This window comes from Panthera pardus, unplaced genomic scaffold (genome assembly GCF_024362965.1).
Source record: "Panthera pardus isolate Hobbes unplaced genomic scaffold, ASM2436296v1 HiC_scaffold_16, whole genome shotgun sequence".
NCBI classification, from domain to species: Eukaryota; Metazoa; Chordata; class Mammalia; order Carnivora; family Felidae; genus Panthera; species Panthera pardus.
In genome coordinates, this window is record NW_026526721.1 from 73,304,239 (window position 1) to 73,329,251 (window position 25,013).

Below are 25,013 nucleotides of genomic sequence, written 5' to 3' on the forward strand. Positions count from 1 at the left end.
GGACAATGAGCTCTTCACTTCCCGTGAAGTCACCCCACTGTCACTCCAAGGGCACCTTCTTTGCGTTTGTGCACATCAAAGAAGCTTGAGGGCAAGATCATAGCCCCCTGGCCCAGCCCTAGATTGCGAGCACACAGTGAGGTCAACAACAACAGAATGCTTTCCTGATTCATGGTAATTCATCTTCAAAGGACCAGTCCCCTCTCTGGAGGATCCTCAGGCATTTTAAGATGAGTTCCATCTAATCGGGCTCATAAAAGCCCTTCCAGCTTAATTAATTTGCTCCAGGTAACTTGTATAGAAAGCCTGAACACAAAAGAAAATTAAAATATGTCCCAAAGTGGTGGTGTTCTCCATCCCTTGTTGAACAGGGTAAAGAAATTTGGACATTTCTCTGAAAGTGATAGCCGTTTAGATTTTAATCAGAGCAGTAACTGAAGTACTTAACATCTCCACTGTGCACTCAGGAAAATGGAGAACAGTTTCTCGGTTGAACATCTCTGTCGCAAAATTTCTACAGGATCACGGTGGGGATGACAATCATCTGTGATGTTGCAACAGCTAGTCTCCTCCCAACACACACCAAACGCTGACAATATTCATCTCTCAAATCCGAATCGTTCTTGGCACTGTACAGATAGCTTTGACGTGGGTGGACACCAACACACAGACAGGTGACACAGTTAATCGGTGAGCTGGTTCCTAGTTGCCATCTGAGGGTACTTACTCCATTACCAGGTTGATTGATATTCATGTCCCTTGTGGTAAAGTGAGGCTTTTAGAGGGAAAAGAAGCACAAGACAATTAAGACGAACAACAACAACAAAGAGTCCGGTGTCTGTTCCCAAGCTTATTCTCTTTGAACATGGCTTTGGAAAATGGTTTAGTCAGCATCTTTCCTACTTCTCCCACCTCTAACATTTCAGGTGAGAGTCAGAGGGAATTTTAGAAGACTGGAAGTTCTTGGCTGGTGTTATAGCCCACCTTGGAACAGAAAGTCCCAGTACAGCCCAAGTTTCCCCCATCTCCTCTCCCTCTCTCTCCTTCTCTCCCTCTCTTTTTCTCTCTCCCTCTCTCTCTTTCTCTCCCCACCTCTCTCTCCTTCTTTCTTTCTCTCCCTCTCTCTCTCTCTTCCTCTTTCTCCCTCCCTCTCATTCTCCCTCTCTCTCTCTCTTTCCCTCTCTCTCCCTCCCTCCTCCTTCTCTCTGTTCTACCTCTCTCTCTCTCCTCCCACTCCCGCCCCCTCTCTCTCCCCATCTCCCTCTCTCCATCTCTCTCTCTTTCCTTCTCTCTCTCTCTTCCCCATACATACACAAGATCACTCAGCCAGAGGGAGTTTGGGGAGAAGACAGATAGGCCAGCAGACTTTTAGTGCCTTTCACATTTCCCTTTCAATGAACTTAAGTAAAACATCTGTCTTTTTCGGCATATGGCCCAGAGAGTCACCTGCTAATACTATGTATCTAGCAGGGGCTCTTTAGCTAAGGCAAAGTGCAAAGAGGCTGAAACGCACAGGTAATTTGTATTCCCGCAGAGATGGATCACTTGGTGATGCACTGAGTTTCCATCTGTGGCATGGAGGAGAGGAACACTTAAAACTTTAAGTGTTCTTTTTATAAAATAACATTGAAACAGAAAAACAAAGAGCTAAGCCCTAACAGCCTAAGTGATGCCAAAATAGTGCAAATCATTCAATGTTTTTCAAAATCCCTAAAAGTAATAGTCCACAGACACACCAACCCCTCCCACCTGCTTTCACGAAACCGCACCGATGGTGGAGAGGAAGCTGAAGGAGGGTCTGTCGAAGAAGATGTGCCAGTTAAAAGCCAAGGCAACCCCACAGGCACGTTGTACTGCCCACTTCGCCATGTCCAGGACCCTCTGACACCCAGACTCTCTCCGATTCTCTCCCTCCCCCACCCATCTCTTTTTTAAGCAGATTATTTAAAGAGATCTCAATAAGAAGAAAAATCCCTCTTCTTTCCAAGGTGGAAGGTAGGGGACAATTGTCCTCGAGAACACAGGCTTCACTGGGTTAGCTTGTGGTGGTTGTGATAAACTGTGAACACCCCCAAATGAATGACTTAAAAAAAAAAAAAAAAACCCTAATCAAGGGGAGGCGTCAGTCAGTAAACAAGCACTTTTTGTGCACCTGCGCGTCAGGGCCACGAACAAGAATAGAGCTTGGCCGCCATGGGGGCCCTAGGTGAAGCCCCCGCTCATTCACTTACTGTGCGCCCTGGGGCAGGTTTTCTCATCTTTGGAAGCATCCGATTCCTCATCAGTAAAATGGGGATAGTAACAGCACCTCCTTGGAAACGTTGTCGGGAGGACTGAATGAGGTCATTCACGTGAGCGCAGCTAGTCACACGTGGCCCAGGGTGAGTGCCTAATGCATGTTAATGCTGATCACTTATCTTTTATTATCTTCTTTGAGATAGCATACAGGATATGGGATGGGGGCCCATGGATGATGGATATCTCTAAGATTCACAGAATAATGAAGCTCATCCTGGCTCCCCTGAAATTTCAGGGCTCAATTAATTTCCGAACATCAAGCGTCACTGTCCTAGGGACTTCTGGGAAGAGCTTGAGGAGCAAGTGTTCACAGCGTCCACAACTTTTGAATAGAAATGAGTATCATCATGATGCCTCTGAGCAGATGTATTCTGTATCAGCCCCTACAGGGAAAGCTGCAGGTGTTTTCCGTGCTTGCCTTGTTGAATTGCTTTCTTGCTTTCTTTCTGGTTTTTTTTTTTTTTAATGTTTATTTATTTATTTATTTATTTTTGAGCTAGAGAAAGAGAGAGAGTACACAGGGGAGGGGCAGAGAGAGAAGCCAAAGCAGGCTCCATGCCGTCAGTGCAGAGTCTGACACGGGGCTCAATCCCACAAACTGGGAGATCATGACCTGAGCCGAAATCAAGAGTCTGATGCTTAACCGACTGAGCCACCCAGGCGCCACACCGTAGACAAAAAATTGCAATGTGATTGCCTTCTTTTAGTCACGTGGTCTGTGATAGAAAACTGGACTCTCCATACTTGGGAGGAGCCCCGGGGAGTGAGGTAAAGAAAGGTCTACCTGTGCCGGAGCAGTGAGAACTTTCTAAGGAGTTTGCCCCTTTTCCTCTCAAGTAGTCACAAGCAGGGTTCAAATCCTAGCTCTGCCACCTTCTGTGGAAACCTGAGCAGGCCGCTCATCCGCTCTGAGCTCATTTTCCATCTGAAAAATAGGGAGAGGAAAAAACAAATAAATACATAAATGTGCAAAAGGGACTAGAGGTAATAATACAAGGTAAGCACATGACACGTGCAAACATATGACACAAGGTATATGGCAGTGAGCACGTACTTCGTAAACAGTAGTGCTCATTATACAAATTGGAGCGGCGTGTGACCATTCCTGGGTCAGAGAGGACAGTTTCCTCGTGTGAACACTAACAGGTATTTGGCCAGCGTTAGCCCCCAAATGAGGAGACCTGGAGCACGGACCCACTTCCTCGCGGTGTGACTTTGCAAACGTCGCTTCCCCAGCCTGAGGGTCAGGCTTCTCGTATGAAAATGAAGGGGCCGGACAAATCATCTCAGACGCCTTGGAGCTCAGAGACTTGGACCGTGGGGTTCCAGTGTCTAGGATTATACTCCTGGGCGTGCTTCATAACAGTAACAGGATCAAAATACACGTAGCACTTCAATCTATGACCCAGCATCTCACTCTCGGGTACATGTCCAGCAGAAAAGCGTATACGGGTTCAACAGTGTATGCAGGAACCTTCACTATGGGGCTATTTGTCAGAGCCAGGAGCCAACAACAAACCAAACGTCGAGCCACAACATGATGGGGAAGTAACTGTGGGCTATTCTTCACAAAGTGGAATACAACACAGCGGAATACAACACAGCAACGGGGAACGAGCGAAGTATTGCTACATGCTAACAAAGGGAACGCAGAGCAAAGTATTGCTACATGCTAACAAAGGGAACGCGGCACAGAAATCCGAAGCGGGTGAAAGAAGTGGGACGTGAAAGAGTACACACTGTTTGATTCCATTTACATGAAGTTCAGAAACAGGCAAAAGTAATCCATGATGTTAGAAGCCCGGATCGCGGTTACCTCTGCATGACAATCGCAGCGGAGAGGAGCGGAGTTTCAGGGGGCCAGTGAGGCACCATTTATTGGCACAGGTGTGTTCACTTTGAAAACACAAAGAGCTACACATACACTTTGTGATTTGTGGGTGTGCGCATATGTATACATGTTATAGTTCAATAAGAAGTGTATGTAGAGTATGCACACAACCACATTTGGGGGCGTCTGGGTGGTTCAGATGGCTAAGTGTCTGACTCTTGATTTCAGCTCGGGTCATGATCTCATGGTTTGTGAGATCGAGCCCCGAATGGGGCTCTGTGCCGATAGCTATCAGCTGATAAGCTATCGGCACAGAGCCTGCTTGGGATTCTCTCTCTTCCCTTCTCTCTCTGTCTCTCCCCCTTCTCTCTCTCTTTCTCATGAATATGAGTAATATGAATAAATAAACTTAAAACACAAGGATCAAGAGTAGATGAGGAAGGAGATATAACCTGGGGCCAGAGTGTTTATATTTTAAGTCCTTGTATCCTAGGCTGAGCTTTATGGACTCTTTGACATAAGGCACAACAGGGAGCCACTGAAGGGTCTGTAAGCTGCTGAGATCTTCCAAAAGCACTTCCCATCATATCAACATGCTTTCTTTTATCTTCCAGTCTTACGGATGAACCGTGCTCTCCAGGCACAGACCAGCTCCTACACACCTACACGCAACCCCGTTCCCTCTCGCCTACCCAAGAACATGACCCCAGCCATGCTTCTTCTCTCTCCTGCATCATCAACACCTTCTCCTGATTGGGCCTTTGACCCTAGCACACAAATGTGCAATTATTTCTCCCGTCTGAAAAATAAAGGTGTGCTCAACCTCATTTTCCCCCATCACTTCCTCTGTATGGCAAAATTCCTAACAACATTGTAATGCTGGACACTTCTACTTCCCACCCTCCCATTCTCTATTAAACACGTTTCAGCTGAGCTTTCACCCCTCCCCAGAATTCCATCAAAGAAATGACCTCCACACAGCCCCACCCAGTAGCCAGTTCTCCAGTCTCCACCTTGCTTGACCTTTACACAGTAGTGACCTAGTCAATGACTCTCCTCAAAGCAACGCTCTTTACTTGGCTACCAGGGCACTCTGCTGGCTTTCCTCTTACCTTACACCCTGCTCTTTCCCAACCCTTGCTGCTTCCTCCTCTTTTCTGGAGTTCTTTATCTTGAAGTTGCCCCAAAGCTCAGTCTTTGGATCCCTTCTCTATCTACACTTATTATCCTGGTGATCTCATTCATTCCCATGCTTTTAAATTCTGTCCACAAGCTGATGACTCCCAGATTTATACATGTGATCTATGTTTCCCCTCTGATTTCCAGACACATAAATCCAATTGCTGCTGACATCTCCACTTGGACAGTTAGTAGGCATCTGAAACTGAGCTCATGATCTGTCCCTCCTCGTACAAGTCACCCTCATCTCAAAATGGCATCTCCGTCCTCCCAGGTCCCCCAGTCAGATGGTCATCCTGACTCTTTTCTCACAGAATACATCCAATCTATTAGCGTCACACTGCTGAATGGTGGGAAATAACAGGACAGAGAATGGTCATGTCCTGTGCAGCATTCTAAAGGACGGCTGAGCACAAGCCTAAACATGAAGGTTGGACCTCGACCATTGTTCTCTGAAACAGAGTGTGGCCTCTTGCACTATGTACTCAAATACCTCACACATACAAAAAAAAACCTCTTTAATATGAATGAAAAAAATAGAATAATTGGTAATGGATACCAATCATTCAGCCTTAGATGGAAAGGATTGTGCAGACCTTAGTGAAATTAAATGCTTCATTTTATTAGGGAATCTCTCCATTGGGACTCCTAGCCCAAGGTCCCCAGGCTCTGTACCACACACTGAATTTCCAACATGGACACACAGCTGTTTAGAAAAGAAACAGCACTTCCTATGACTAGTATAAAGCCTACTGGCTAACCCAGAGTGCTTGTCTGTCAAAAAAAGAGTCTAACAAAAACCAGATGATTTTACTCATATGCTCATAATGGAATCTAAAAAACAAAACAAAGAAACACACAAAAAGCAGAAATAGACCCAAAGCTGTGGAAAACAAACTGATCGTTGTCAAAGGAGAGGGGAGTGGAGGGATGAGCAAATGGGTGAAGGGGAGTAGGAGATACAGGCTTCCAGTTATGGAATGCATAAGTCACAGGGATGAAAGGTCCAGCATAGGGAATGTCGTCAATGACATTGTAATAAGGGTCCATGGTGACAGATGGTAGCCACGCTTGTGGTGAGCATAGCATAATGTACAGAGAAGTTGAATGACTACATTTTACACCTAAAACTAATGTAACACTGTGTGTCAACTATACTCAAACAAATTTTTGGAAAAACTTTTAACGGGTCTAAGGGGATCTTAGCAAATGCCTGGCATCGTGCGTCCATTCCCTCCTCTCATGTGCTCTAAGAAATTACTAATCCATCTTGCTACCCTTTCCCTTTCAACGTGGATTTGATTTCCGAATTACTTTCAACCCAGTAGCCCAAGGAGTCACTACCAATTGATCTATCACCTTTGGCAGACAAGTCGAAACCTAATGATCCTCTCTTGTCTGGTCCTTGACAAGTATTTGTGTAATCACATATACATACTCAAAAACAAAAAAAGAAATGAGAGCAGTAATGTTATGCCATGAAAGTTAGGCTCAAAACCCAGCCACCTCCGGGATAGGGGGTATTTCCACCCTCCACTCATCCCTCCCTCAAAACTATCCACATAGCATCTAATAGCTCATGTGACGATGAACAATCCCTGCCCTCTACCAAGGTATATTTCTGATAATCATATTGGTTTTTTTTTTATTTTTTTAACGTTTATTTATTTTTGAGACAGAGAGAGACAGAGCATGAACGGGGGAGGGTCAGAGAGCGGGAGACACAGAATCTGAAACAGGCTCCGGGCTCTGAGCTGTCAGCACAGAGCCCGACGCGGGGCTTGAACTCACGGACCTCGAGATCATGACCTGAGCCGAAGTCGGCCGCTTAACCGACTGAGCCACCCAGGCGCCCCTCTGATAATCATATGGTAAGTGGGTTATATTTTCTTATAATAACAATAGAATAACTGGAGGTTGTGTGTCTGATTAAGAAGTCGGCAGCAAATAAATCACAAAGATGATCCAACAATAGCCTCCTATAATTAATTAAGGTCTGAAACTTTAAAGTCCCTTAAAATGGGCCTCCATATACCATATATATGGATTAGTCAGTGTTTATGATGTGCTCACATACCACGTGAGAGCATCCAACTCTCCCGAATCACCAGTTAACCCACCTAAAATGAAGACAGGAACTTCAATAAATGGTAATTAACTTTTTAATTTAAAGAACTGTGTTTGCCTTCTTAGGAATTAAGAAGGCTTTAGGGGATGAGTTGGGTGATCCAGATTTCTTTGGAGAAGAAAAGAAGCTTCCAGGGGAAGTCTGAACCACGGTTTTCTCATTTTCCTAAACAGACCTCATTGGCCAATGTTTCTTGAAGGCGTCTTTGCGCCAGGCATTGTGCAGGGGGCTCCCGCAAACAAAATGCCTCAAACTCACTCCACTGACCTCAGAGCTGCACCTGTAGGACCATTCTTTCCAAAATAGCTGTTGTATTCTCCACGTATTTGAAGACTTTACTACAGAGTTTGATGGCATCCTAAGTGTCACCTTTTTGTTTCACTTATTTTCTCTCTTTTTTTAAATTAAGAAAGTTTTTTTGAATTTATTTTTGAGAGAGGGAGAGAGAGGGCAAGTGGGGAGGGGCTGAGAGAGAGGGAGACACAGAATCCGAAGCAGGCTCCAGGCTCTGAGCTGTCAGCACAGAGCCCGAGGCGGGGCTCGAACTCACGAACCGTGAGGTCATGACCTGAGCCGAAGTCGGATGCTTTAACCAACTAAGCCACCCAGGAGCCCCTTTCTCTCTTTAATATATAATGTTTTTACTAATTTTCCTTAATTTAAAGTAATCACACAGTAAAACAATCATCTGGAATCTCCAGGTAACTTTTACTAGTGCTTCTCAACCCAAACTGCACATCAGAATCACCCAGGGAAGCTTTAAAAAATCCTAATGCCTGGCAGCACCCCATACTACCTAAATGAGAATCTCTGGGGTGGGAGCAAGGCATCAGGATTTTAAAAGCCCCCGGGTGCTTCTCATGTGCCCGGGTCCCTACACGGAAGAAGGCAGGTGTCCTTTCTTCCCACTCCATAAATACCTGACCATGCCTGAAGCAGACCTCCTACTGCTGCTGGATTCAGTCAGCTCTGTTCTCTAGGAAGAGCCTCATTTTTCCCCAATAAAAGTGGTATTTTTTTGGCCTAGAGTTAGCAGGGAATACGGTAATCAGGCAACAAGAGAAAAGCCTTCGTGGATGTTGCCTATTCTGACTTCCAAGAACGGTCACATTCTGTTTGGGTTCCTTTTTCTCACCACGTGATGACAGGGGAGACTGTGTGGAGCTCACTCCACCCACATCAAGTCCTCAGTGCAAGGGGGCTCTGAAGAAGGTAGAAGGAGGTCCGTCCAGATTCCACCGCAAATTCCCTTATTTTACTTTGGCTGGGCTGCTGTAACAAAGTACCATAAACTGGGCGGCATAAGCCAACAAATTGATTCTCTCATAGTTTTTCTCTCATATGCTAGAAGTCTAAGAACAAGGTGTCAGCAGGGCCACACTGACCCAAATTCTCTAGGGGAGAACGCTTGTCTCCCCCAGCTTCTGAGGTTGCTGAGTCCAGGCTCTCTGGCCCACAGCCATGCACCCGCACCCCCATCAGGGGCCCTTTTCTCTCTGTGGGGCTGTGTCTTCACATGGCCTTCTTGTAAGGACAGCAGTCCTTGGATTTGGGGCCCACCCTCATCCAGTGTGACCTCATCTTAACTAACTACATCTGCAAAGACACTATTTTCTTTTTTTTTTTTTTTCAGTGTTTATTTATTTTTGAGACAAACTGAGCATGAGCAGGGGAGGGGCAGAGAGAGAGGGAGACACAGAATCTGAAGCGGCTCCAGGCTCTGAGCTGTCAGCACAGAGCCCAACAAGAGGCTCGAACCCACAAACTGTGAGATCATGACCTACGCTGAAGTCAGAAGCCTAACTGACTGAGCCACCCAGGCACCCCGACTCTATTTGCAAATGAGGTCACATTCCCAGGTTCCAGGAAGACATGGATTTGGGGGACCCACTGCTGAACCTAGTACACCTCATAAACTACTTGTGGGTATTTTCATCCCTAGGAGGCAGGCAGGAGAAACGTGTTATCCCAGTCTACCTGTAAATCTAGTTAGGCAATTAATCTGTCTCTAGAATATTGGAAAGGAAACCATCTGTGCATAGCAAAAGAAAACAATTTGGTTAATTAGGTTGGCCTTTTAAATGTTTTTAAGACAGACAAAAAAGGCAAGGATTATGCTTGTGTTTTTTTCACGTTTTGTTCCAATTTTTAGCCATTTTGCTAGTTACGGGCCTGTTTAGAAAGAGCAAACGTAATATTTACAGTGTAACCAACTCATTTTTTTTCTCCTAATGAAGCTTGACAGAGTATATCTCTCTCGCACAGGCACAGAGGAACTGAACTGCAAAGTCCTTTTATTGTTCAAATATAACATTGTAACTATTCATTTAGGTGGCCCCAGGAAGCTGGAAAGGAGCACAGGCGGATGGTCAGACTTGGTAGGAATTCCTGTGAGATAATCATTTAACACTATTTGCTTCTACTACAAGCAACCTTCTTCTGCAAAATCTGAGGCAGGCCAGGCCTATTGTCTATATTGCTCTTCAGCCACCCGCCCCAGGTGTATTTGCAAAATTAAACTGTGTTAGGCTTTGAGGAATGAAAGGCATTTATAAAATGCCAACAGTCCCCGAGGTCCCTGTGCTGACCTAGAGGTCTGGGTTTGGGAATTCACTACTCCCACCCCCATTTCTTCCTGTCATTTGAGCTGTCGCCTTGGAGATGTCACAGCCCATATGTGCTTCCTTCTGTGAAATGAGGCCCATGATCATTGGCTCTGGAACATCAGGGGAGCGGGAAGAGCAGCCCGGAGACGTTAACTTATTCTCACCCCCAAGTCGCACCAGCTCCATGCTCAGAAAGGCAGCCGGCAGATCAGGGATGGAAGATGGACAGCAGTGAAGAATCAAAAACAAGGATGCGGGCTCTGGAGTTGGACTGCCTGAGTTCAAATCTAATCTTAGATCCATTTTGGGGAAGCAGGGAGACACGTAACTCCTCGAAGCCTATTTGCTCATCTGTAAAAGGAGGATGACAGTGCCTGCTTCATAGAGTTGTGCGGAAATAATGTGATAGTGAACATAGCAAAGTGCCCAGCACATAGCGAGCACTGAGCAAACGCCACCAGTGTCTTAAGAGTACGTGAGCCAAAATTAAGTAGAAACATTCCCTAAACACAGATTCTTCACTGTTGGCTTTACTCAGCTGGCTCTGCCGTCAGATGTTTATTTCAGATCTGTGGCAAAGGAAAAGTGAGCCCTATGGGCAGAATGGTAGCTGGGCCCCAGAAAAGATAGAACAGAAGCACGTATCAGGTCTCAGAGGAAACTTCAGTTTGCCCCCCTCCCCCGGGCACCTTGGGGGTGTTTTCTGTTCTGCCTACCACACGAGTCGAAGTTAAGGAAGGACTCTGTGAAGGACTTGTAAATTATTAGATGTTTTCCAAGAAAGAACCTGGTAAATGGAAAAAATGAACACATGGTCATTGCTTCCCACTGTTATGATGACAGGGAAACATCCCAAGGAGGGAAGGAGCTCAAGAGAAGGTTGTGGTGCTTACAGGGATTAGTCTTAAAATGGACCTTAGGATCCACTGCCTGGGGTGGGTGTGGTGAGGTAAAGAAAATACAGTGCCTGGTGCACCGGCCCCCACCCCAGACCAACTGAATCACATTCTGTGGGGGTAGGCTGTGGTCTGGGGCAAAGAGGGGTGGGGGAGTGTTTGGGGGACTTGGGTGTTTTTTTTCTTTAGCTCCCTAGGGGGTTCAAAGGTTCTACAAGGTCAAGAGTTGCTGTTGGAAAGTCTTATGCAGAGCTGGACGCTGGGGCTTAGTCTGTTTTGTCTGAGCCTGAGTGGCCAGAGCTAAACTGGGGGAAGGGAGTTTGGGGAAGAAGCGAACAGAGGAAGGAAGAAGGGAAGTAGCTTGGTGGGAAGGAAGAAAGGATCTGAATCTGAAAGGCCCGCCAACGTTAATTGCTAAATTTGACCTTAGGAAAAGTTAAATTAATGTGTTGTGTCTTGTGCAGACGCTGTGCTTGGAACCTTGACAAGCGAGACATTATGCAATCGTGACATCATGCCAACCCTGTGAGGCAGGCATCCCTGCCCCATTTACCAGAGGAAGAAAGGGAGGCCCAGAGAGGTGACAAGGTTTGCCTAAAGGCATCTGGCGGCTGGCAGGCTGAGCTGGGATCCCAGAGCAGGTGTCCCGATTCCAAGACCTGACAGGAGCACTGGTGAGAAGACCCAGTTTGGATTTTCTTGGAATGTTGGCACCGACCCGGACTGGACTCATGTCCCGAGGAATAAAGAAGATGAGACAGACAGATCAATAAGTACACGAAACCAAAACACTGAAGACCCAAATACCTGGGAATGCCTCAGTTAGATAAAATAATCAGGATCTCCAGGCCTCCGAGATTCCCTTGCCCCTTGGCAGGAGGTGGGCGTGAACTTGTGCTGTTCTTGCACAAGACCCAGAACTACAAAGGCCGGAGCCACCCAAGGAGGTGCACACGGCCAGAAATACACCTGTGCGAAGGTCGTCAGGAGCTGAATCTCGCTGGCGAGACCTGCAATTCCCAGCAAGCAGCGCGACGGCGAAGCTGCCAGATAGGACTTGGAAACAAGAAGGAGAAATAGGCGCCACATGGGTTGGTGGGCGGGGCAGGGAGTGTGCACCACGCAGGGCGGCGTCCAGGGCCCCCCCTGCGGGCACGCAGCGGGTGTGACCACATCGCAACCCAGGGCACCCCAGCCCGTCCCTCCATGGTCACCTCCCCCTGCCTCACTCGGAGCATCCTGCGTCAGTGACCTACTTTCTATTTGTTACTTTATTATTTTTTAAATGAATTCTTCCCAAAAGGCACAAGAGTATAGTGAAGAATATAATTTGTGCCCACCACCAGGCTTTGTCAAATCCTAACATTCTTTTCCATACTTACTTCAGATGTATTTTTTATTTAGAGCACGAGTGGGGTAGGGGCAGAGAGAGAGGGAGAGAGAATTCCAAGCAGGCTCCTCACTGTCTGTCTGTGCAGAGCCAGACCTGGGGCTGGAACTCACAAACTTGGGAGGTCATGACTTGAGCTGAGCTGAGCTGACTGAGCCACCCAGGCGCCCCTGGATGTATTTTTTTTTTTTTTTTAAACAAAACTTCGAAAATACCTTTGAAGCCTCCATGTACCACTCCCTGATTTCTTTTCCCTTCTGTTGATCCCAAGGGAAACCACTCTTGGGAATTTGATGTTGATTATTCACATGCATGACTTTTCCTTTTACCACATGTAGACATCCATAAATAATTAGTGGTGTTTTCACATACTTTTAACTTAATCTTACTGGAATCATGCTATAAACTTAATAAAACCTATATAATATTAATAGATTGTGATAATAAATTTTAAAGAAAATAAAAGCTAAATAGATAAATACTATATGAAATATGGTTTTAAAATAAATATTAATAGAGATTAAATCAAACTGCTACTTGCTTTATTTTTTGCTAACACTAGGGATTCCTCTATGTTCATGTTAATTCATTTATTTTGATGCTATACAGTATCTCGTTGTATGAAAATACTATAATTTATGTATCCCTTTGATGGACAGGCAATTTTTCCACCTTTTCCCCCAATTTGTTCCAATTGGTTACTGTTGCAAACAATGGCAGAATGAGTATTCGTGCATCTGTGTGGGTTTGTCCTAGGAGTGGATGCGGCAGGGGAATGTACATCCTTCACTTCTTTTCAGCCTCTTTTGCCTGTTCCTTGCTGTCACCGGTATTTTCCCAGACAGGATAAGATCAGGAACAAAGGGCCACTCTGGAACTCCTGGAACCGAGGCTGGGATCCAGAAATACTACCTACTCCAGCAGAAACTGCTGGACATAAGCACTCAGTACATTGGAGTGTCCACTCTAAGCTAGGTGGGCTGTGTGTACAGGTCATCTGGGCCAGGGCCTCCAGCCCAGATGATCTTGAGGAGCTGAGGAAGTCAAGCTGCTCAACTCAGATTGAAGCCTGCAGCACCCCCATCTGTGTTTTGGGGCCCAACCTAAAACAGCTCCCCTATTTTTTTTTAATGTTTATTTATATTTGAGAAAGAGAGAGACAGAGACAGAGAGACAGAGCACGAATGGGGGAGGTGTAGAGAGAGAGGGAGACACAGAATCCGAAGCAGGCTCCAGGCTCCAAGCTGTCAGCACAGAGCCCAACGCGAGGCTCGAACTCACAGACTGTGAGATCATGACCTGAGCCGGAGTTGGACACTTAACTGACTGAGCCACCCAGGTACTCTTTCAGCTGCATTATTTTTACTTTTTCCCTTTTATTTATTTTTTCTTTTTTATTGTTTTTATTTATTTTTGAGACAGAAAGAGACAGAGCATGAGCAGGGGAGGGGCAGAGAGAGAGAGAGACACAGAATCCGAAGCAAGCTCCAGGCTCCGAGCTGTCAGCACAGAGTCCGACGCAGGGCTCGAACTCACAGACTGTGAGATCGTGACCTGAGCCGAAGTCGGACTCCCAACCGACTGAGCCACCCAGGCACCCCACTTTTTCCCTTTTAAATATTTAACTTCATTTTCCCCGACTGTCAAAGTAATATATACTCTTGACATAAACTTTACAATTTTTAGAAAAATGTTTTTACACTAATCGTAAAATTTCACTCATCAGACACATTCACTATTAACATTTTAGCCTATGTGTCTTGTTTTTTTCTAAGTATTGTCCCCTTGCCTGTATATTCTATTGTACTCTGATTTTTCACCTAATATAAATTTCTATATCGTTAATACATTATAAACATAATTTTAATTTATTCAGGTTATTTGATATTTTACATAGCGTTTTATTATCTACCTAGTCACTCCTTTATATTGGATACTCAGGTTATTCCTAATTTCCGTTTTCACAATTAAAACACAATGGGCATCTTCAGAGATAAATATTTGATGGACTTTTGGATCCTTAAGATTCTAAGAATCTTAGAAATCTAATTCTTAGAAGGCCAAAGGGCATTTTTAAAGCTTTTGATAGATATTACAAAACTGTTCTAGAAAGACAACTATATTACAGCCCCACTGACAGTGTTCAGAATGCCCAGCTGGCCTGCCTTTACCCAGTCAATTCATTGTGAGCTCTCCTTACACTGGGGCTCAGATGTGGAAGGAAAGGGAACCTTTAAATGCTGGCAGGTTTGGTGGAAAAGAACGTTGGGCATCCTCCCAAGCGGTGTGTATTAAGCTGCTTCCTTCCATGAGAACCGACAAGACAGCAAAATGGATGAATCATACTGTGGGAAAGTTATACTCCAGAACCAGGTCTCTTATATATAGTAGACAGTTGAAAGAGCCCACTGGGACAGTAGAAGAGGTACTATTTAAATTTCTTTAGTTTGAAAGCAACAACAACAATGAAAAGACTCTGGTTAACTTAAGCAAAACAAAAAAGAATTTATTGGAGGAGACTGAAGCCAAGGGGCTGTGTGTACTGTTGGGCAGGTTGTACACTGTACAACTCAGGCCATGGGGAATCATTCATTTTATCACCTATGTGAATGGCACTTGCTAGAATTGTACAGTGCACTGCCTACACAACCATATGCAGCAGCCCTGCTGGAATAGCTCATAAAACAGGATTGCTCAAAGTATCTGTGCTTAAGGACTGGGTTTATTATTGTTGTTGTTGTTACGAAAAGCCATTGTAGATCAATACTTGGGTAAATTAAATTAATATGAATTACTAGAAAAATGAAATGCCACTTGATGTCTCTACAGGGCCAATTACTACAAAAGTTCCTAAGTGCTCAGTTTCCGAATTTACCTCACTGTAGACATGTAACACGTAGTTTGGGAAACAGAACTGGTCCACAAACCATAGCATGATTACATTTGAGGAGTCCTGATGTAGATTAGACAAATGCAGAAAGGTGGGAGTGGAATGAGGAATCTAGAACAAGCAGACCCAAGACGTCAATCTCCTGTCCATCTCCCATTACAGTTTTCTCTCCTCCTGCCAGTACGATGAAACCTCGCTGCAGAATGGCTTTCTGCAGATGGCAGAACGTGCACCAACTAACAGCTCTTTCATCTTATGTCTTACAGCCTCAGCCGCCGGAGAAAGAATTATTGGTCCCAAATCCAAAAATTCCAGAGAGGGGGCTTCGTGGCCTAGCTGGGGTCTGGGGCTCACTCCTATAGCTAGAAGGTGTGTCACTTGTGGCCGGGGGGGGGGGGGGGGGGGGCGGGGAGGAGGGGGGGAGGACATGTAAGAAACCATGGGAACCATGGGAACCATGTGAATGTTGCTGGGAGCAGTTCTCAGAATAGGGGTACGGTACCCGAAATAAGTGAATGTGCCAGGTAGATAAAACAGTACACATTTCAATTATTAGGTATGCATTTTCCTTTATCTATATTCTAGTGCAGTCTTCCTCTGAAATATATTCCCCTTCCCATAAAAAGGGCTTATGAACAAATAAATGTGGGAAAAACTACAGGTTTCAGCACCCTCCCAGAAATTCAGAAGACAGACATATTAGCATATTAAAGGTTCTGAGAAGTCCTGCAAGAAGGAAACCTGTTTAACTGTGCTTAATCCAGTGTTGCCTGAGCTCATTTGATCACTCAAACCATTTTTAATGTAACATCCAGGAACATCCCACAGATTAGTCTTTCAAGAACACGTTCTGGGAAAGCCCTTCTAGGTGATGAGATGTTCCCCAGAAAGATGTGACTCAAATCCTTATAAAAAGAAAATAGGGGCATCTGGGTGGCTCAGTTGGTTGAGCCTCTGACTCTTGATTTCAGTTCAGGTCATGATCTCACGGTTTGTGAGTTCAAGCCCCAAGTCAGGCCCTGCACTGGCAGCATGGAGCCTGTTTGGGATTCTCTCCCTCCCTCCCTCTCTCCCTTCCCCCGCTCTTTCTCTGTCTCTCAAAATAAAGAAATAACCATTAAAACAAAACAAAACAAAACAAAAAAGTTTTAAACAAACCAGAGAGCCGGGTATTTACAGAAACTGGCAAATTATTTGCAAAGAGGCATTTTATAACACAAGTTAACCACCATCAAAGAGACCAGCTTCTAGGTTCAGAGTTTTATATGTTCAGCCTTATGAACATGGGGTACATCTCTGCAACTCCAAACCTTCCCTCTCTGGGACATTCCTTTCCCAAGGCCCTCTTCCTTTCCCAAGGCCCTCAGAACCCTTTGCATGTGATGTCTGGTACCCCGCCTCCTTCGAGGTAAGGCGTATCTTTATGCCATTAGGTGGCTGGCCATTGTGGTTTGCAAAACCAACTTAATAGCACGGGGCACCTGTTCTTCCCTGCGTGCTTTGTGATAAAAGGCCCCACTGGGGTGAGCAACACACTCGAGAGCCGCGTTAACAATACGCCACGTCTGGGGAAGCTTGGAGGTGGGGCCCATATTAGTAAGTATAATGAAGGCCTTCTCCTGTTTAAAGAGAGATTAGAATCTTATCCCAGATCATCCAGCTGGATTACAGGCACAACTAAAGGACAGAGTAAGCTGCCTGGGCAATCATCATCAGAGGACAGACTATAGGTTGGCCCCCAAGTCTGGAAACACAGGCAAATGTATCATCAATGGTTGATGGTATATTATAATGCTATTGATTGATACTACAGTATAATGCATGATAAAATAGAATCTATGTTTTCAGACTTTGTGGCCAAGTAGCCAAAGCCAGTATTTATATCATGCAGTGACCAAATGTCCGAAGGCACTGTTCTAAATGTTTCACCTGAATTAGCTAATTTAATTCTCAACAACCCTGTGAAATGGGTACGCTCAGTCATTCCCCTGGGAGTAGGTGAGGCAACAAGGCCCACGGGGAGTCAGTATCTGTCCCATTGGTGGGCAGTGGAGCTGAGTTTCGAGCCCAGAAAGCCTCACTCTAGACTGCAAACTGATACCCACCACACTGCAGCTGCCCCCTCCCCCCCACCCCCTATGCTTTGCTGAATAGCCATCAATTAGCAGGAACAATCACCAATCACTGCAACTAATAACTGTATTGTTCTTTGCTTTGGTCCTCATCACAAGCCATTATGGCAACCCAGGCAGAAATTATAGTTCCCGTTATAGATGAAGAAGCTGAGCCTTTACTGGGATCCCTACCTACCAAATGGCAGAACCGTGTCCTTGGACTTCAAGAGTCTCATGGGTTTAACTCATTTCTTGCATTGGGTCCTATGGTAGCCAACATCCAAGATGGCCGCCAATGATCCCTGCCTCTTGCATTGCCCTCTCCCACACTGAATGAGACTCACTTGTGTAACCACTAGGATACTGTGAAAATGATGATGACTTCTGAAGCTAAGTCATAAAAGATGTTGGAGATTCTGCTTCAATCTCTCTGGACCACTCACTCGGGAGGAAGTTGGCTGCTGCGTCATGAGGATGCTCCAGCAGCTGCCGAGAGGCACTCCAGCAAGGAAGTGAGCCTCCTGCCTGCACCAGGATGAATGGGCCAGCCATGTGAGTGAGCCCCCCTGGGGAAGTGGATCCCCCAACTTCAGCCAGCTGAGTGCAGCCCCAGATGACACCTTCACCGACGTTTCATGAGAGACCCGTGATGGTGAATTTTAGTGTCAATTTGACTAGCCTTGGGATGCCCAGATTAAGCATTATTTCTAGGCATGTCTATGAGAGTGTTTCTGGATGGGATTAGCATTTGGATTGGTGAGTTCAGTAAAATAGACTGCTCTCCGCAGTGTGGGTGGGCATCATCCAATCCATTAAGGGCCTGAACAGAACAAAAGGTAGAGGAAGGAGGAGTTTATCCCTTTTTTCCCTCTGCCTCACTGCTTCAACGGGGACATCTCATCTCATCTCCCGTCCTCAGACCGGGATTTATACCATTGGCTCCCCTGGTTCTCGAGCCTTTGGACTCAGACTGAACTACACCAGCAGACTTCCTGGGAATCCAGCCTATAGACAGCAGATAGTGGGACTTTTTAGCTTCCATGATTGTGTGAGACAATTCCTCATAATATACCACTTATTCATATACTATGCTATTCATTCTGTGCTATATTCATACAGTGTATGTTTGCCATGGTCCTGTTTCTCTGGAAAACCCTGACTAGCACAGACCTCAAGCCAAATCCACCTGGCTAAGTCACTCCTGAAGTCCTGACTCACAAAAACTATGAGATAAGAAATGTTTTTCACTGTTTCAAGCCATACTTAAGCCATTTTTTAACTGCTTTTTTTTTTTAAGTTTGGGAGAAATTTGTTTTGCAGTTATAGATAACTAATACAAGTTCCAACTCCAGAGTTCTTATCTGTTAAGGATCACTAACCAGCTGTGATCTTGAGAAAGTCTTTGAAGCACTCTCTTGGACTTGGTTTCCTCCCCTGCTAAATAATAATCTAGGAAAATTTCTCCGTCATTCTTAAGGTAACTAACCAACCATTACAACTGGGTTCAGGGAATACTGTAAAAATGAACTTCTGGCACAAGTAGGCCAATTCATGATAAACCTGCATCATATACTGTCTTTAAGGAACATTTCATTTGTGCATCTGATCTATCAACTCTAATTCAAGATCTGATTCAAGACTCGGCTAGCAATAGTCCACAAATCTCTTCAGTTCCCTGCTCCATGCTGTGTTATTCCAGAAATAGGTGGGCCTTTGCTCACACTGTGAGGTTCACTGAAAATGCCTTTCCTTACTCTCCACCTACCCAAGCCGATCCCTTGCCCAAGGCGCATCTCAAATGCCTCAGACACTGCGCCCTGGACCACCCACAGCAGGAGAAGCTGCAGGTGTCTCAGCAGTGGTGGGTTGGTAGATGTTTAACAACCAGTCTCTGGGGAGAAAAGGTCCAAGTAAAGGTCCTGATTTGCAGTCTTTCTTGATTTCTGTGGTATTGATGCTTCTCCTGTAGCTGACTAAAAGCTCCCAACACGGCACCCCTGAGCACAGAGTTGGGAAGAGATGGACACAGTTAGTCTACTCAGCCAGTACCGGCTGGCCCCAGGGCACCCCTGTGTTTTGGACACCTCACCTTCCCTGACTGCCCTCTTGATCATTTTGAAATGTCCCGGGACCTGTCCCCCTTCCCCATCCCCAGCATCTACCCCTGAGCCCAGACCTTCATCATTTCCTGCCCAGACTACTGGGACAGGCTCCTCCCTGTTCTCTCTACCTGCAGACCCTTCTCACTCCCATCCCTTCCACCTGCCACTACTGAGTGAGCATTTCTATATGTCACCTCATGGCCCCATGCTTCCTATCCTCAAAGTCCTTCAAACCCATGGTTTTCAATGGAAAGGTCAAAGATGTTGAATATACAAGCTCTCTATGACCTGACCTCTGTCTACCTCTCCATCACCACACTCTCTCTCTCTCTCTCTCTCTCTCTCTCTCTCTCTCTCTCTCTCACACACACACACACACACACATATACACACACACTTCTCTGATGAACCATGGTGCTCTTCATGCCCCCGATATTCTTACAGCCTAAAATGCCTTCTCCCCAGTCACAAATCCCACTCCCCGCTCTGGACTCATCCTCTTTCCCCAGACCCTGTGTCACCACAGGCATTTTATCGAGAAATCATGGGGGGAACCTACCATGGGAAATCATGGCCTGATTCTGTATACCTCTGACTTTCACTCCCCTCTCAAAGCTACAGGTTCCTGGAGGGCAGGGCCCTAGAGCAAGTCTCCTATTCTTTGGTGCCTGGCATGGTGTCCTGGCCTGATGGGACAGCCTCTCTGGGTCTGCAAAGGGGTGGCACTAGGAGGTCAATGAGGTGAAGCAGTGGGAATGGGCAGAGCCAAGGACCTCTCCTACCAAAGCCTAGGAAGGCTCCCAGCAGACAGAGGTACAGGTTTCTGAGGCCAGGGATTATAGAGGGAGGAGACTAAGAACTCTCTGTAGTGGCTGAGGCTCCCCAGATGCCACCACGGTTTTCTCTCTGTCTTCCTGGGTGGACTGAATGCTCCACTCTTCCTAGTTAAAACCCCATCTCTTAGGCTCTGTGTCTTTTCTGTTGCATTAAACTGAGTAATTATGGGCTTGCAGCAACCACTTGACCACATAGTAAAGGCTCTTGTCCATGCCTGACCCCAAGAGTGGAGGGCAGCCATCACCCTTTCCCCCAAAGCATTCAAACTTAGGTCATGGATCACATGGACAATGTCTTGGATTTCAGGTAGTTTCCTTTAAATAATTGCAAAAACAAAAAACAAAAAACCCCCCACCCTTGGTATGCCAGCTCTGCTCCAATTACTAAGAGACCAGTCTCTTTACAACAGCTGGTTTTCCATTGAAAAAGGGAAGTTAGGGGCGCCTGGGTGGCTCAGTCGGTTAAGCTGACTTCGGCTCAGGTCATGATCTCGCGGTCTGTGAGTTCGGGCCCCGCATCGGGCTCTGTGCTGCCAGCTCAGAGCCTGGAGCCTGTTTCGGATTCTGTGTCTCCCTCTCTCTGACCCTCCCCCGTTCATGCTCTGTCTCTCTCTGTCTCAAAAATAAATAAACGTTAAAAAAAAATTTAAAAAAGAAAAAGGGAAGTTAGTGACCAGATGATCCCTATTACCTCTGACACTGTGATTCTAAGCCAGTTCTCCCTCTCTGAACCTTAATTTTCTTATCTTCAAAATGGGAGTAATAATACCTACCCATCTCAGAAGGCTGTTGAAGAACAGATGAGATAATAGATATAAAAATACCATTGTAACTATAACTATTAGTTGTTATTTATGAGATTTAATTATTTTTTTTAATTTTTTTATCTATCTTGAGAAAGGAAAAGCATGTGCGAGCAGAGGAGGGGCAGAGAGAGACGAGAGAGAATCCCAGGCAGGCCCCGAGATGTCAGCACAGAGCCCAATGTGGGGCTCAAACTCTCGAACTGTGAGATCATGACCTGAAATGAAGAGTCAGACGCTCAACCAACTGAGCCACTCAGGCACCCCTGTGCTAAAAGTTCTCTATAAACATTCCTGGGTGATTTAACTATATTTCAACATGATTGTAGTCATCATGGAGGTGTTAATGTAGGAGAAACACAAGAATACATTAAAGTCCCCTAAGTGGGGACTCTTCACATCGCTGGGCAAACACAGAGGTGAGACATCTGCTGGGTGAGCTATGACAGACGCTGCAGACCAAGCCTGGTTCGTTACTGCATTTTTATTCCCCAAGATCTACACAAAGGACTGGCCATTAGAATCCAGGCATGCCTGTTTATTCTAAGGCTTGTCCTGAATGTTCAGCCAGGCTTTGAACAGAGCTGCTGAACAGAATTAAAGTAACTCATGCCTGTTTGCCTTTCCCAGGTAGAGCATAATGAGGTCACTCTAGTATTCCAGAACACCCTCTTTCCATCATGATCATTATTATGAGTGGTGCTGTTATGATTCAGCCCTTTGGAAGCAAGGTCAAGGTTCAGAAGTAAGCCAGGTCCCACTTTGATCTTCAAGATCATGGCCACACTCTGCCCAGCAACGTGCCCTTCATCCCCAGGTCTCCAAGCACAATAAGAGTCTAATTGGGAAATCTTTATAGTGTCCTTGAGAATTAGTAATCCTGGAGTGGTTGAAGCCAGGGACAACATGAATGACACCATGTCACTCCCCAGCCTTTGCCTGAAAATTCTTGCTGACCACTATCCCAAGCTGCCAACCAAAGAATGACACTCCCTTTAATTTTCTTTGTAGATTGGCAGAGAAGCTCTTGTTAGTAACTAGCCACTGACCCAAGCCTCCCTGGGATATTCCTTCCTTTTTTTGAAAGTATCTATTTATTTGTTTGTTTGCTTGCTTGTTTGTTTGTTTGTCTTTGAGAAAGAAATAGAGAGAGCATGAGCAGGGTAGGCGGGGAGAGAGAGGGAGAGAATCCCAAGCAGACTCTACACTGTCAGCACAGGGCTCAAACTCACCAACCATGAGATCATGACCTGAGCCGAAATCAAGACCAGGCCACTTAACCAACTGAGCTACCCAGGCAACCCTGGGGTATCCCTTCTTGAGTGACCTGGCCACCCAGGCCCTCCCGCTGAAATCCCCCACCACTCCGCACATGATATTGGGTGTATAGTTTCTGTTATAGTCATTCCAACTGACATTCAGAATAAAAAGTTGAATTCTAAGCAGCTCACTTTTTTTTATCAATGTACAGTTGCTTTATCATCAAAGATAGGCAGGAACAGATGGCCAGATGACCAACGTACAGGTGACTGTCCTATCTTGCAACAGTGTAAAAACCCCTACTGGTAGAAGATACTGGGTACAAAAGAGTGACCCTTCTCCCACCACCCCAAAAGCAAGAGTTAGATGAGGTCCCCAGTCCACGGACTAGCAAATCAGAAACATCTTCTTGGTATTAGGAAGTCAGCCCGTTAGAAAATAGGCAGGATAGGGGCACCTGGATGGCTCAGTCAGTAGAGTGTCCAACTCTTGATTTCAGCTCAGGTCATGATCTCATGGTTCATGAGATTGAGCCCCACATCAGGGTTCCTTGCTTACTCTCTCAAAATAAATAAGTAAACTTAAAAAAAAAGAGGCATAACAACAAAGCCCAATGGTGCCTCTGTGAAGGTACTAAATATCATTATTAATAAGGAAATATTGTTATTATTGTAAAAGCTTTGATATTTGTAAATCAATTTACAAATTTTTCAAAAAGTGCTCTTCTCATGGTTGACATTCTGCTAATCCAGCCATACAGATTGGTGAAATGTTGAATTGTTTCCTTATCTGTTAGTAAGCAGTCACTGAACCCAGCTTCCCTGCGGCATTCCTTCTCATGTCACCCTGGCCACCTAGGCTCTTCCTCTGGACACCCCCCTGAAACACACACCTGTCCAAGACCCAGCGATCAAAGAGTGAACACCTGGCCCAACAGGCGCCCCCCGGGATTTGTGCTAGGTCAGTGCTATGGCTAATGTCCATTCAGATGTGTGGGTGAATTTGCCACGCCTGTTGTTAAATATTTTAATACCTCCCCTGCCTAACTGCACTGAGATGTTCAGGATGGAACAGCCTTCAGGGTTTTTACGCTCTGCACCTCACACTCTGTTCTCTGGATCTGGGGCGGCCCCAGTGTGGGAACACAAGTCAGGTGGCTCCAGAAAGCCATAGGGCAAATGCTGAGTGCCTGGCCAGGCCCTTCTTTAACTGTGAGGGAGGAGTGGGAAATGTCCTCAGTGACTAGCACTTAAAAGTGGCCTTCCCCCTCAGCTGTGCCCCAAAGCCCCGGGTTGGGTGCCTCTTAAAAACCAGAAATAATAACACATAACTGCCACATGGGCAAGTCCCCAACCTGCCATCTGCATCAGTTTCCCTCTGTTCGGTCCAATGGAGGGAGATAATAACCTATCTTAGGCTTAATTAACATCTGGGCCCTGCTGCTGGGTGATTCCCAAACCCACGTCTCTCTGTAATTGCAAACCTTTATTTATTTGGGCACTTTGATGACTGCCACATACTGGGAACTATGGCCCCAACCCCACCCACAACCTCTTACTTGCCAGCTGCCCACCTCCCCTCCCCACCCCCAGCGGCCCTTCTGTTGCCTGTCTACCCACTAGCCCCCTAGTATCCCTTGCCCCTAATCCCTCTGTCCTGTGACATTCTGTGTTACAGCACACTCAGAATCTGGACTGCGGTCCCAGATCTGCCCATTACTTACTCCGCCACCAGGAGATGCCTGCACTTGGAGTGCCCAGCACTTTGCCTTGCATACAGTAGGTACTAAACACTTGTCAGCAGTCTTCCTTTCTACTCCATTCTACTCTTTCATCCCCAGATCTCTCATCTAAAAATTGAGTTACCGATGCTTCCCTGCCTGCCTACCTGAGTCGTTATGGGCATCAGGAAAGAAAGTGGCTGAGAATGTCCTCTATAAGTTATTTAAGTACCACCGAAACACAAGGGCAGGGGACAGGGTTGGATCGTGGCCAGACACGCCTCCCACGGGGACAGTTCGTGGTGGGGCCACCCCAGGCCAGGGTCTGGCCTGCTGTAGTGCAGATCCTGGGGAAATACTGGGTCTCCATCCTCAAGAAGTTAGGGGGAAACAGCCTCCCTGGAAGGAACTAGAGAAGGGCTGAGAAGACTCAGCTGCCATGTGGCCCGAAGCTGCCTCAGCCACACTCCCAACTCGCCTGAGACCCAACCCAAGCCTGCCCTTCAGGTCCCTCCAAGAGGACGGCAATGAAAATTCCTCACGCTTGTATCACACTTTGCCATAAAAAGTGGCTTATAGTCACGATGTTCTTTGAATTGCACAATACCATAAGGTAGCAGAATGATCCCTGTTTACAAACGAGGGCACTGGGCCTCAGAAAATTGAACTTCTTTGTGGTGTGTCACACAGGGAGCCTTACAGAATGGGGCACAAACACAGGAACAGGGTGCAAACCCCAAAATGGGGTGCGAACCCAGGCCCCCGAGTTGGAATCCTGCACTTCTCCCTCATGGTGGTTACCTCCAGAAAAGACATAACTTACTGCCTTTGTTTTCCTCTTTCTTTTCTTCCTTCCTTCTTTTCTTTCTTCCCTTTTTTCCCTTGATAATAGCACATTTATTTTAACAGGTTTAACAGATTTAACAGTTTGCAGGTTTATCCCTAAACTTACCAAAGAAT

General features: G+C 45.9%; 1 long non-coding RNA gene across 1 annotated transcript in view; it reads right to left on the minus strand.

Moving 5' to 3' along the window:
- Window positions 1-317: 317 nt before the first annotated feature.
- Window positions 318-25,013, minus strand: part of LOC109266577 (uncharacterized) — a 52,195-nt gene continuing 27,499 nt past the window's right edge. Inside the window, exons 2-3 of the long non-coding RNA XR_002079771.2 lie at window positions 3,083-3,223; window positions 318-775 (exon numbers count right to left, since the gene is read on the minus strand). This is a non-coding gene — a long non-coding RNA (uncharacterized LOC109266577). The remainder of the gene's footprint in view (window positions 776-3,082; window positions 3,224-25,013) is intronic.